Here is a 9,782-nt window from a genome sequence, read left to right on the forward strand (position 1 = left end):
CCATCCCTGCGTGACAGTGCTCAGCACGAGGGCTGTTTCACCGCCAAACATCCCCTCACTGCATCCTAGGCCTTTAGACACTGGAGGGGGTGACCTTTCCATCTTGTGCTTTGTTGGCTGGTAGTTTTGTTAAGAAGAGAAGGCCTGTTCATTTTCCTTTTTGCAGCAAGCAAAGATGCTTCTGGACAACGTTTTCTGCCCCTTTTTCAGCCCTGGCTGGGATTGTGATCCAGTTTCAGTTTTCTACGTCTGCAGCAGCAGGAGCCAAGGCGTTGCTGTCGCTTTCCTACTTTTGCATTTCAGTGCTTTCAAGCACTTAAAGCTCCCTTCTGCCAAGACAACCTTCTTGCTGATAGCAGCCAGGGAGGAAAATCAACTTTGTATCCATCTAGAGTGCTGCTGAATTGGCCCATTTGAATTTGGTAGCTGTGAATTAGAAGCCCTCTGTCACCATGAAATATGGACGATTTTTCCTTAGTAGGTGGTGGTAGATGTGAAAAGAGATGAGATTCTGCATGATAGGAAATGGCCTGTCCCTCATGCTCCTCTCTTCTGACAGATGACAGAAGCAAAAGCCGTCTCTCCCCTGGCTCCCGCTGCTCCTGGACAAGAAGCCAAAGAGGAGCAGGCTGAGCTGCATGACCGCCAGCCTCCATCAGTGCTCACACCAGAGGCTGGATATTCTGAAGCTGTAAGTGCCAGTTGTGTGGGGTGCTGTCTTTAGTGCAAGGCAGAGCTGCAAGTTTTGCAGCAGCCAGCACTTTGCTGTTGCTGGCTGAGGATGCTGGGTGCCGGAGTCCTGCCAGGAGCTCGGCATTTCCTCCAGGCAGCAACCAACGCACTTGGCCTCTGACCTGTCACCTTGAGGCAGCCCAGGGCTGGTGCTTCTGGGAGAGCATCTGGCTACTTGACTCAGGGCAGCTCTATCTCTTGGCTTCTGCAGTGCTATGGCCAAGGGCAAAGCAGGTAGTGCTGGAGGCGGCAGGCCTTGGTTTGCTTGTTTTCCCTGTTTGGAAAGGAGTGCTTGGCTTGGGAAAGCAATCTGCACTTTCTTGGAGTAGTTCTTCACTTGTACAGTCTCTTTTGGGCCAGCTGTCTTTTGGCTTTTGATAAGCTGCAAGGGGAAGATTGTGTGGTCCATGCAGCTGTGGGGGGGCCACTCTTGTCCCTCCTAGGCAAAGAAAGAAAGTGCGGAGTTGCCAAGCCTTCTTGTGAAGCCAAAAGCAGAAGCGGCCAGTTTCTGTCGATGCATCTTTTGCTGCAGTCTTCAGCTTTGGCAAATGCCTTGGAGCCTGCAGTGGGGGTGAAGCTGCAAGTCCTTGAGCGCTGTCTTGTGTTGCTGGGAAGAGGAAGGCCATCTTGCAATGGCGCCTGCTGTATCTGAAGTGACATGGGCACTTTTGTGGGGGGGGAGCTGCGTGGGCCCAAGGGACGCAGGGCTGGCGGCCTTGAGCTGCTGAAGATGAGGCAGCCTGTGGCCAGGTGGCCAAGAAGGCCAAGGGCCTGGTGGCCTGTGTCAGCAGCAGTGGGGCAGCAGGAGCAGGGCAGCGAGCGTGGCCCTGTGCTGGGCAGCGCTGCGGCCACCGCTGCAGTGCTGGGTGCACTTGTGGGCCCCTGGGCAGCAGAAATTCCTTGAGGGGCTGCAGCGCGTGCACAGAAGGACAGGGGAGCTGGGCAAGGGGGTGTAGCACAAGGCCCGTGAGGAGGTGCTGAGGGAGCTTTTGCCTGGACAATGGGAGGCTCTTGAGGGACCTTCAGGCAGACGTCCATCCATCCCTGCGTGACAGTGCTCAGCACGAGGGCTGTTTCACCGCCAAACATCCCCTCACTGCATCCTAGGCCTTTAGACACTGGAGGGGGTGACCTTTCCATCTTGTGCTTTGTTGGCTGGTAGTTTTGTTAAGAAGAGAAGGCCTGTTCATTTTCCTTTTTGCAGCAAGCAAAGATGCTTCTGGACAACGTTTCCTGCCCCTTTTTCAGCCCTGGCTGGGATTGTGATCCAGTTTCAGTTTTCTACGTCTGCAGCAGCAGGAGCCAAGGCATTGCTGTCGCTTTCCTACTTTTGCATTTCAGTGCTTTCAAACACTTAAAGCTCCCTTCTGCCAGACAACCTTCTTGCTGATAGCAGCCAGGGAGGAAAATCAACTTCATATCCATCTAGAGTGCTGCTGAATTGGCCCATTTGAATTTGGTAGCTGTGAATTAGAAGCCCTCTGTCACCATGAAATGTTACGATTTTTCCTTAGTAGGTGTGGCGGTAGATGTGAAAAGAAATGAGATTCTACATGATAGGAAATGGCCTGTCCCTCATGCTCCTCTCTTCTGACAGATGACAGAAGCAAAAGCCGTCTCTCCCCTGGCTCCCGCTGCTCCTGGACAAGAAGCCAAAGAGGAGCAGGCTGAGCTGCATGACCGCCAGCCTCCATCAGTTATCACACCAGAGGCTGGATATTCTGAGGCCGTAAGTGCCAGTTGTGTGGGGTGCTGTCTTTAGTGCAAGGCAGAGCTGCAAGTTTTGCAGCAGCCAGCACTTTGCTGTTGCTGGCTGAGGATGCTGGGTGCCAGAGTCCTGCCAGGAGCTCGGCATTTCCTCCAGGCAGCGACCAACGCACTTGGCCTCTGACCTGTCACCTTGAGGCAGCCCAGGGCTGGTGCTTCTGGGAGAGCATCTGGCTGCTTGACTCAGGGTAGCTCTATCTCTTGGCTTCTGCAGTGCTATGGCCAAGGGCAAAGGAGGTAGTGCTGGAGGTGCCAGGCCTTGGTTTGTTTGTTTTCCCTGTTTGGAAAGGTGTGCTTGGCTTGGCAAAGCGGTCTGCACTTTCCTTGAGTAGTTCTTCACTTGTACAGTCTCTTTTGGGCCAGCTGTCTTTTGGCTTTTGATAAGCTGCAAGGGGAGGATTGTGTGGTCCATGCAGCTGTGGGGGGGCCACTCTTGTCCCTCCTAGGCAAAGAAAGAAAGTGCGGAGTTGCCAAGCCTTCTTGTGAAGCCAAAAGCAGAAGCGGCCAGTTTCTGTCGATGCATCTTTTGCTGCAGTCTTCAGCTTTGGCAAATGCCTTGGAGCCTGCAGTGGGGGTGAAGCTGCAAGTCCTTGAGCGCTGTCTTGTGTTGCTGGGAAGAGGAAGGCCATCTTGCAATGGCGCCTGCTGTATCTGAAGTGACATGGGCACTTTTGTGGGGGGGGAGCTGCGTGGGCCCAAGGGACGCAGGGCTGGCGGCCTTGAGCTGCTGAAGATGAGGCAGCCTGTGGCCAGGTGGCCAAGAAGGCCAAGGGCCTGGTGGCCTGTGTCAGCAGCAGTGGGGCAGCAGGAGCAGGGCAGCGAGCGTGGCCCTGTGCTGGGCAGCGCTGCGGCCACCGCTGCAGTGCTGGGTGCACTTGTGGGCCCCTGGGCAGCAGAAATTCCTTGAGGGGCTGCAGCGCGTGCACAGAAGGACAGGGGAGCTGGGCAAGGGCGTGTAGCACAAGGCCCGTGAGGAGGTGCTGAGGGAGCTTTTGCCTGGACAATGGGAGGCTCTTGAGGGACCTTCAGGCAGACGTCCATCCATCCCTGCATGACAGTGCTCAGCACGAGGGCTGTTTCACCGCCAAACATCCCCTCACTGCATCCTAGGCCTTTAGACACTGGAGGGGGTGACCTTTCCATCTTGTGCTTTGTTGGCTGGTAGTTTTGTTAAGAAGAGAAGGCCTGTTCATCTTCCTTTTTGCAGCAAGCAAAGATGCTTCTGGACAACGTTTTCTGCCCCTTTTTCAGCCCTGGCTGGGATTGTGATCCAGTTTCAGTTTTCTACGTCTGCAGCAGCAGGAGCCAAGGCGTTGCTGTCGCTTTCCTACTTTTGCATTTCAGTGCTTTCAAGCACTTAAAGCTCCCTTCTGCCAAGACAACCTTCTTGCTGATAGCAGCCAGGGAGGAAAATCAACTTTGTATCCATCTAGAGTGCTGCTGAATTGGCCCATTTGAATTTGGTAGCTGTGAATTAGAAGCCCTCTGTCACCATGAAATATGGACGATTTTTCCTTAGTAGGTGGTGGTAGATGTGAAAAGAGATGAGATTCTGCATGATAGGAAATGGCCTGTCCCTCATGCTCCTCTCTTCTGACAGATGACAGAAGCAAAAGCCGTCTCTCCCCTGGCTCCCGCTGCTCCTGGACAAGAAGCCAAAGAGGAGCAGGCTGAGCTGCATGACCGCCAGCCTCCATCAGTGCTCACACCAGAGGCTGGATATTCTGAAGCTGTAAGTGCCAGTTGTGTGGGGTGCTGTCTTTAGTGCAAGGCAGAGCTGCAAGTTTTGCAGCAGCCAGCACTTTGCTGTTGCTGGCTGAGGATGCTGGGTGCCGGAGTCCTGCCAGGAGCTCGGCATTTCCTCCAGGCAGCAACCAACGCACTTGGCCTCTGACCTGTCACCTTGAGGCAGCCCAGGGTTGGTGCTTCTGGGAGAGCATCTGGCTGCTTGACTCAGGGCAGCTCTATCTCTTGGCTTCTGCAGTGCTATGGCCAAGGGCAAAGGAGGTAGTGCTGGAGGTGGCAGGCCTTGGTTTGCTTGTTTTCCCTGTTTGGAAAGGAGTGCTTGGCTTGGGAAAGCAATCTGCACTTTCTTTGAGTAGTTCTTCACTTGTACAGTCTCTTTTGGGCCAGCTGTCTTTTGGCTTTTGATAAGCTGCAAGGGGAAGATTGTGTGGTCCATGCAGCTGTGGGGGGGCCACTCTTGTCCCTCCTAGGCAAAGAAAGAAAGTGCGGAGTTGCCAAGCCTTCTTGTGAAGCCAAAAGCAGAAGCGGCCAGTTTCTGTCGATGCATCTTTTGCTGCAGTCTGCAGCTTTGGCAAATGCCTTGGAGCCTGCAGTGGGGGTGAAGCTGCAAGTCCTTGAGCGCTGTCTTGTGTTGCTGGGAAGAGGAAGGCCATCTTGCAATGGCGCCTGCTGTATCTGAAGTGACATGGGCACTTTTGTGGGGGGGGAGCTGCGTGGGCCCAAGGGACGCAGGGCTGGCGGCCTTGAGCTGCTGAAGATGAGGCAGCCTGTGGCCAGGTGGCCAAGAAGGCCAAGGGCCTGGTGGCCTGTGTCAGCAGCAGTGGGGCAGCAGGAGCAGGGCAGCGAGCGTGGCCCTGTGCTGGGCAGCGCTGCGGCCACCGCTGCAGTGCTGGGTGCACTTGTGGGCCCCTGGGCAGCAGAAATTCCTTGAGGGGCTGCAGCGCGTGCACAGAAGGACAGGGGAGCTGGGCAAGGGCGTGTAGCACAAGGCCCGTGAGGAGGTGCTGAGGGAGCTTTTGCCTGGACAATGGGAGGCTCTTGAGGGACCTTCAGGCAGACGTCCATCCATCCCTGCGTGACAGTGCTCAGCACGAGGGCTGTTTCACCGCCAAACATCCCCTCACTGCATCCTAGGCCTTTAGACACTGGAGGGGGTGACCTTTCCATCTTGTGCTTTGTTGGCTGGTAGTTTTGTTAAGAAGAGAAGGCCTGTTCATTTTCCTTTTTGCAGCAAGCAAAGATGCTTCTGGACAACGTTTTCTGCCCCTTTTTCAGCCCTGGCTGGGATTGTGATCCAGTTTCAGTTTTCTACGTCTGCAGCAGCAGGAGCCAAGGCGTTGCTGTCGCTTTCCTACTTTTGCATTTCAGTGCTTTCAAGCACTTAAAGCTCCCTTCTGCCAAGACAACCTTCTTGCTGATAGCAGCCAGGGAGGAAAATCAACTTTGTATCCATCTAGAGTGCTGCTGAATTGGCCCATTTGAATTTGGTAGCTGTGAATTAGAAGCCCTCTGTCACCATGAAATATGGACGATTTTTCCTTAGTAGGTGGTGGTAGATGTGAAAAGAGATGAGATTCTGCATGATAGGAAATGGCCTGTCCCTCATGCTCCTCTCTTCTGACAGATGACAGAAGCAAAAGCCGTCTCTCCCCTGGCTCCCGCTGCTCCTGGACAAGAAGCCAAAGAGGAGCAGGCTGAGCTGCATGACCGCCAGCCTCCATCAGTGCTCACACCAGAGGCTGGATATTCTGAAGCTGTAAGTGCCAGTTGTGTGGGGTGCTGTCTTTAGTGCAAGGCAGAGCTGCAAGTTTTGCAGCAGCCAGCACTTTGCTGTTGCTGGCTGAGGATGCTGGGTGCCGGAGTCCTGCCAGGAGCTCGGCATTTCCTCCAGGCAGCGACCAACGCACTTGGCCTCTGACCTGTCACCTTGAGGCAGCCCAGGGTTGGTGCTTCTGGGAGAGCATCTGGCTGCTTGACTCAGGGCAGCTCTATCTCTTGGCTTCTGCAGTGCTATGGCCAAGGGCAAAGGAGGTAGTGCTGGAGGTGGCAGGCCTTGGTTTGCTTGTTTTCCCTGTTTGGAAAGGAGTGCTTGGCTTGGGAAAGCAATCTGCACTTTCTTTGAGTAGTTCTTCACTTGTACAGTCTCTTTTGGGCCAGCTGTCTTTTGGCTTTTGATAAGCTGCAAGGGGAAGATTGTGTGGTCCATGCAGCTGTGGGGGGGCCACTCTTGTCCCTCCTAGGCAAAGAAAGAAAGTGCGGAGTTGCCAAGCCTTCTTGTGAAGCCAAAAGCAGAAGCGGCCAGTTTCTGTCGATGCATCTTTTGCTGCAGTCTGCAGCTTTGGCAAATGCCTTGGAGCCTGCAGTGGGGGTGAAGCTGCAAGTCCTTGAGCGCTGTCTTGTGTTGCTGGGAAGAGGAAGGCCATCTTGCAATGGCGCCTGCTGTATCTGAAGTGACATGGGCACTTTTGTGGGGGGGGAGCTGCGTGGGCCCAAGGGACGCAGGGCTGGCGGCCTTGAGCTGCTGAAGATGAGGCAGCCTGTGGCCAGGTGGCCAAGAAGGCCAAGGGCCTGGTGGCCTGTGTCAGCAGCAGTGGGGCAGCAGGAGCAGGGCAGCGAGCGTGGCCCTGTGCTGGGCAGCGCTGCGGCCACCGCTGCAGTGCTGGGTGCACTTGTGGGCCCCTGGGCAGCAGAAAGTCCTTGAGGGGCTGCAGCGCGTGCACAGAAGGACAGGGGAGCTGGGCAAGGGGGTGTAGCACAAGGCCCGTGAGGAGGTGCTGAGGGAGCTTTTGCCTGGACAATGGGAGGCTCTTGAGGGACCTTCAGGCAGACGTCCATCCATCCCTGCGTGACAGTGCTCAGCACGAGGGCTGTTTCACCGCCAAACATCCCCTCACTGCATCCTAGGCCTTTAGACACTGGAGGGGGTGACCTTTCCATCTTGTGCTTTGTTGGCTGGTAGTTTTGTTAAGAAGAGAAGGCCTGTTCATTTTCCTTTTTGCAGCAAGCAAAGATGCTTCTGGACAACGTTTCCTGCCCCTTTTTCAGCCCTGGCTGGGATTGTGATCCAGTTTCAGTTTTCTACGTCTGCAGCAGCAGGAGCCAAGGCATTGCTGTCGCTTTCCTACTTTTGCATTTCAGTGCTTTCAAACACTTAAAGCTCCCTTCTGCCAGACAACCTTCTTGCTGATAGCAGCCAGGGAGGAAAATCAACTTCATATCCCTCTAGAGTGCTGCTGAATTGGCCCATTTGAATTTGGTAGCTGTGAATTAGAAGCCCTCTGTCACCATGAAATGTTACGATTTTTCCTTAGTAGGTGTGGCGGTAGATGTGAAAAGAAATGAGATTCTACATGATAGGAAATGGCCTGTCCCTCATGCTCCTCTCTTCTGACAGATGACAGAAGCAAAAGCCGTCTCTGCCCTGGCTCCCGCTGCTCCTGGACAAGAAGCCAAAGAGGAGCAGGCTGAGCTGCATGACCGCCAGCCTCCATCAGTGCTCACACCAGAGGCTGGATATTCTGAAGCTGTAAGTGCCAGTTGTGTGGGGTGCTGTCTTTAGTGCAAGGCAGAGCTGCAAGTTTTGCAGCAGCCAGCACTTTGCTGTTGCTGGCTGAGGATGCTGGGTGCCGGAGTCCTGCCAGGAGCTCGGCATTTCCTCCAGGCAGCGACCAACGCACTTGGCCTCTGACCTGTCACCTTGAGGCAGCCCAGGGTTGGTGCTTCTGGGAGAGCATCTGGCTGCTTGACTCAGGGTAGCTCTATCTCTTGGCTTCTGCAGTGCTATGGCCAAGGGCAAAGGAGGTAGTGCTGGAGGTGCCAGGCCTTGGTTTGTTTGTTTTCCCTGTTTGGAAAGGTGTGCTTGGCTTGGCAAAGCGGTCTGCACTTTCCTTGAGTAGTTCTTCACTTGTACAGTCTCTTTTGGGCCAGCTGTCTTTTGGCTTTTGATAAGCTGCAAGGGGAGGATTGTGTGGTCCATGCAGCTGTGGGGGGGCCACTCTTGTCCCTCCTAGGCAAAGAAAGAAAGTGCGGAGTTGCCAAGCCTTCTTGTGAAGCCAAAAGCAGAAGCGGCCAGTTTCTGTCGATGCATCTTTTGCTGCAGTCTGCAGCTTTGGCAAATGCCTTGGAGCCTGCAGTGGGGGTGAAGCTGCAAGTCCTTGAGCGCTGTCTTGTGTTGCTGGGAAGAGGAAGGCCATCTTGCAATGGCGCCTGCTGTATCTGAAGTGACATGGGCAGTTTTGTGGCGGGGGAGCTGCGTGCGCCAAAAGGACGCAGGGCTGGCGGCCTTGAGCTGCTGAAGATGAGGCAGCCTGTGGCCAGGTGGCCAAGAAGGCCAAGGGCCTGGTGGCCTGTGTCAGCAGCAGTGGGGCAGCAGGAGCAGGGCAGCGAGCGTGGCCCTGTGCTGGGCAGCGCTGCGGCCACCGCTGCAGTGCTGGGTGCACTTGTGGGCCCCTGGGCAGCAGAAATTCCTTGAGGGGCTGCAGCGCGTGCACAGAAGGACAGGGGAGCTGGGCAAGGGGGTGTAGCACAAGGCCCGTGAGGAGGTGCTGAGGGAGCTTTTGCCTGGACAATGGGAGGCTCTTGAGGGACCTTCAGGCAGACGTCCATCCATCCCTGCGTGACAGTGCTCAGCACAAGGGCTGTTTCACCGCCAAACATCCCCTCACTGCATCCTAGGCCTTTAGACACTGGAGGGGGTGACCTTTCCATCTTGTGCTTTGTTGGCTGGTAGTTTTGTTAAGAAGAGAAGGCCTGTTCATTTTCCTTTTTGCAGCAAGCAAAGATGCTTCTGGACAACGTTTCCTGCCCCTTTTTCAGCCCTGGCTGGGATTGTGATCCAGTTTCAGTTTTCTACGTCTGCAGCAGCAGGAGCCAAGGCATTGCTGTCGCTTTCCTACTTTTGCATTTCAGTGCTTTCAAACACTTAAAGCTCCCTTCTGCCAGACAACCTTCTTGCTGATAGTAGCCAGGGAGGAAAATCAACTTCATATCCATCTAGAGTGCTGCTGAATTGGCCCATTTGAATTTGGTAGCTGTGAATTAGAAGCCCTCTGTCACCATGAAATGTTACGATTTTTCCTTAGTAGGTGTGGCGGTAGATGTGAAAAGAAATGAGATTCTACATGATAGGAAATGGCCTGTCCCTCATGCTCCTCTCTTCTGACAGATGACAGAAGCAAAAGCCGTCTCTCCCCTGGCTCCCGCTGCTCCTGGACAAGAAGCCAAAGAGGAGCAGGCTGAGCTGCATGACCGCCAGCCTCCATCAGTTATCACACCAGAGGCTGGATATTCTGAGGCCGTAAGTGCCAGTTGTGTGGGGTGCTGTCTTTAGTGCAAGGCAGAGCTGCAAGTTTTGCAGCAGCCAGCACTTTGCTGTGTCTGGCTGAGGATGCTGGGTGCCAGAGTCCTGCCAGGAGCTCGGCATTTCCTCCAGGCAGCGACCAACGCACTTGGCCTCTGACCTGTCACCTTGAGGCAGCCCAGGGCTGGTGCTTCTGGGAGAGCATCTGGCTGCTTGACTCAGGGTAGCTCTATCTCTT

Source organism: Agelaius tricolor, unplaced genomic scaffold (genome assembly GCF_023055355.1).
Source record: "Agelaius tricolor isolate 1412-34295 unplaced genomic scaffold, bAgeTri1.0.p SCAF_141, whole genome shotgun sequence".
NCBI lineage: Eukaryota > Metazoa > Chordata > Aves > Passeriformes > Icteridae > Agelaius > Agelaius tricolor.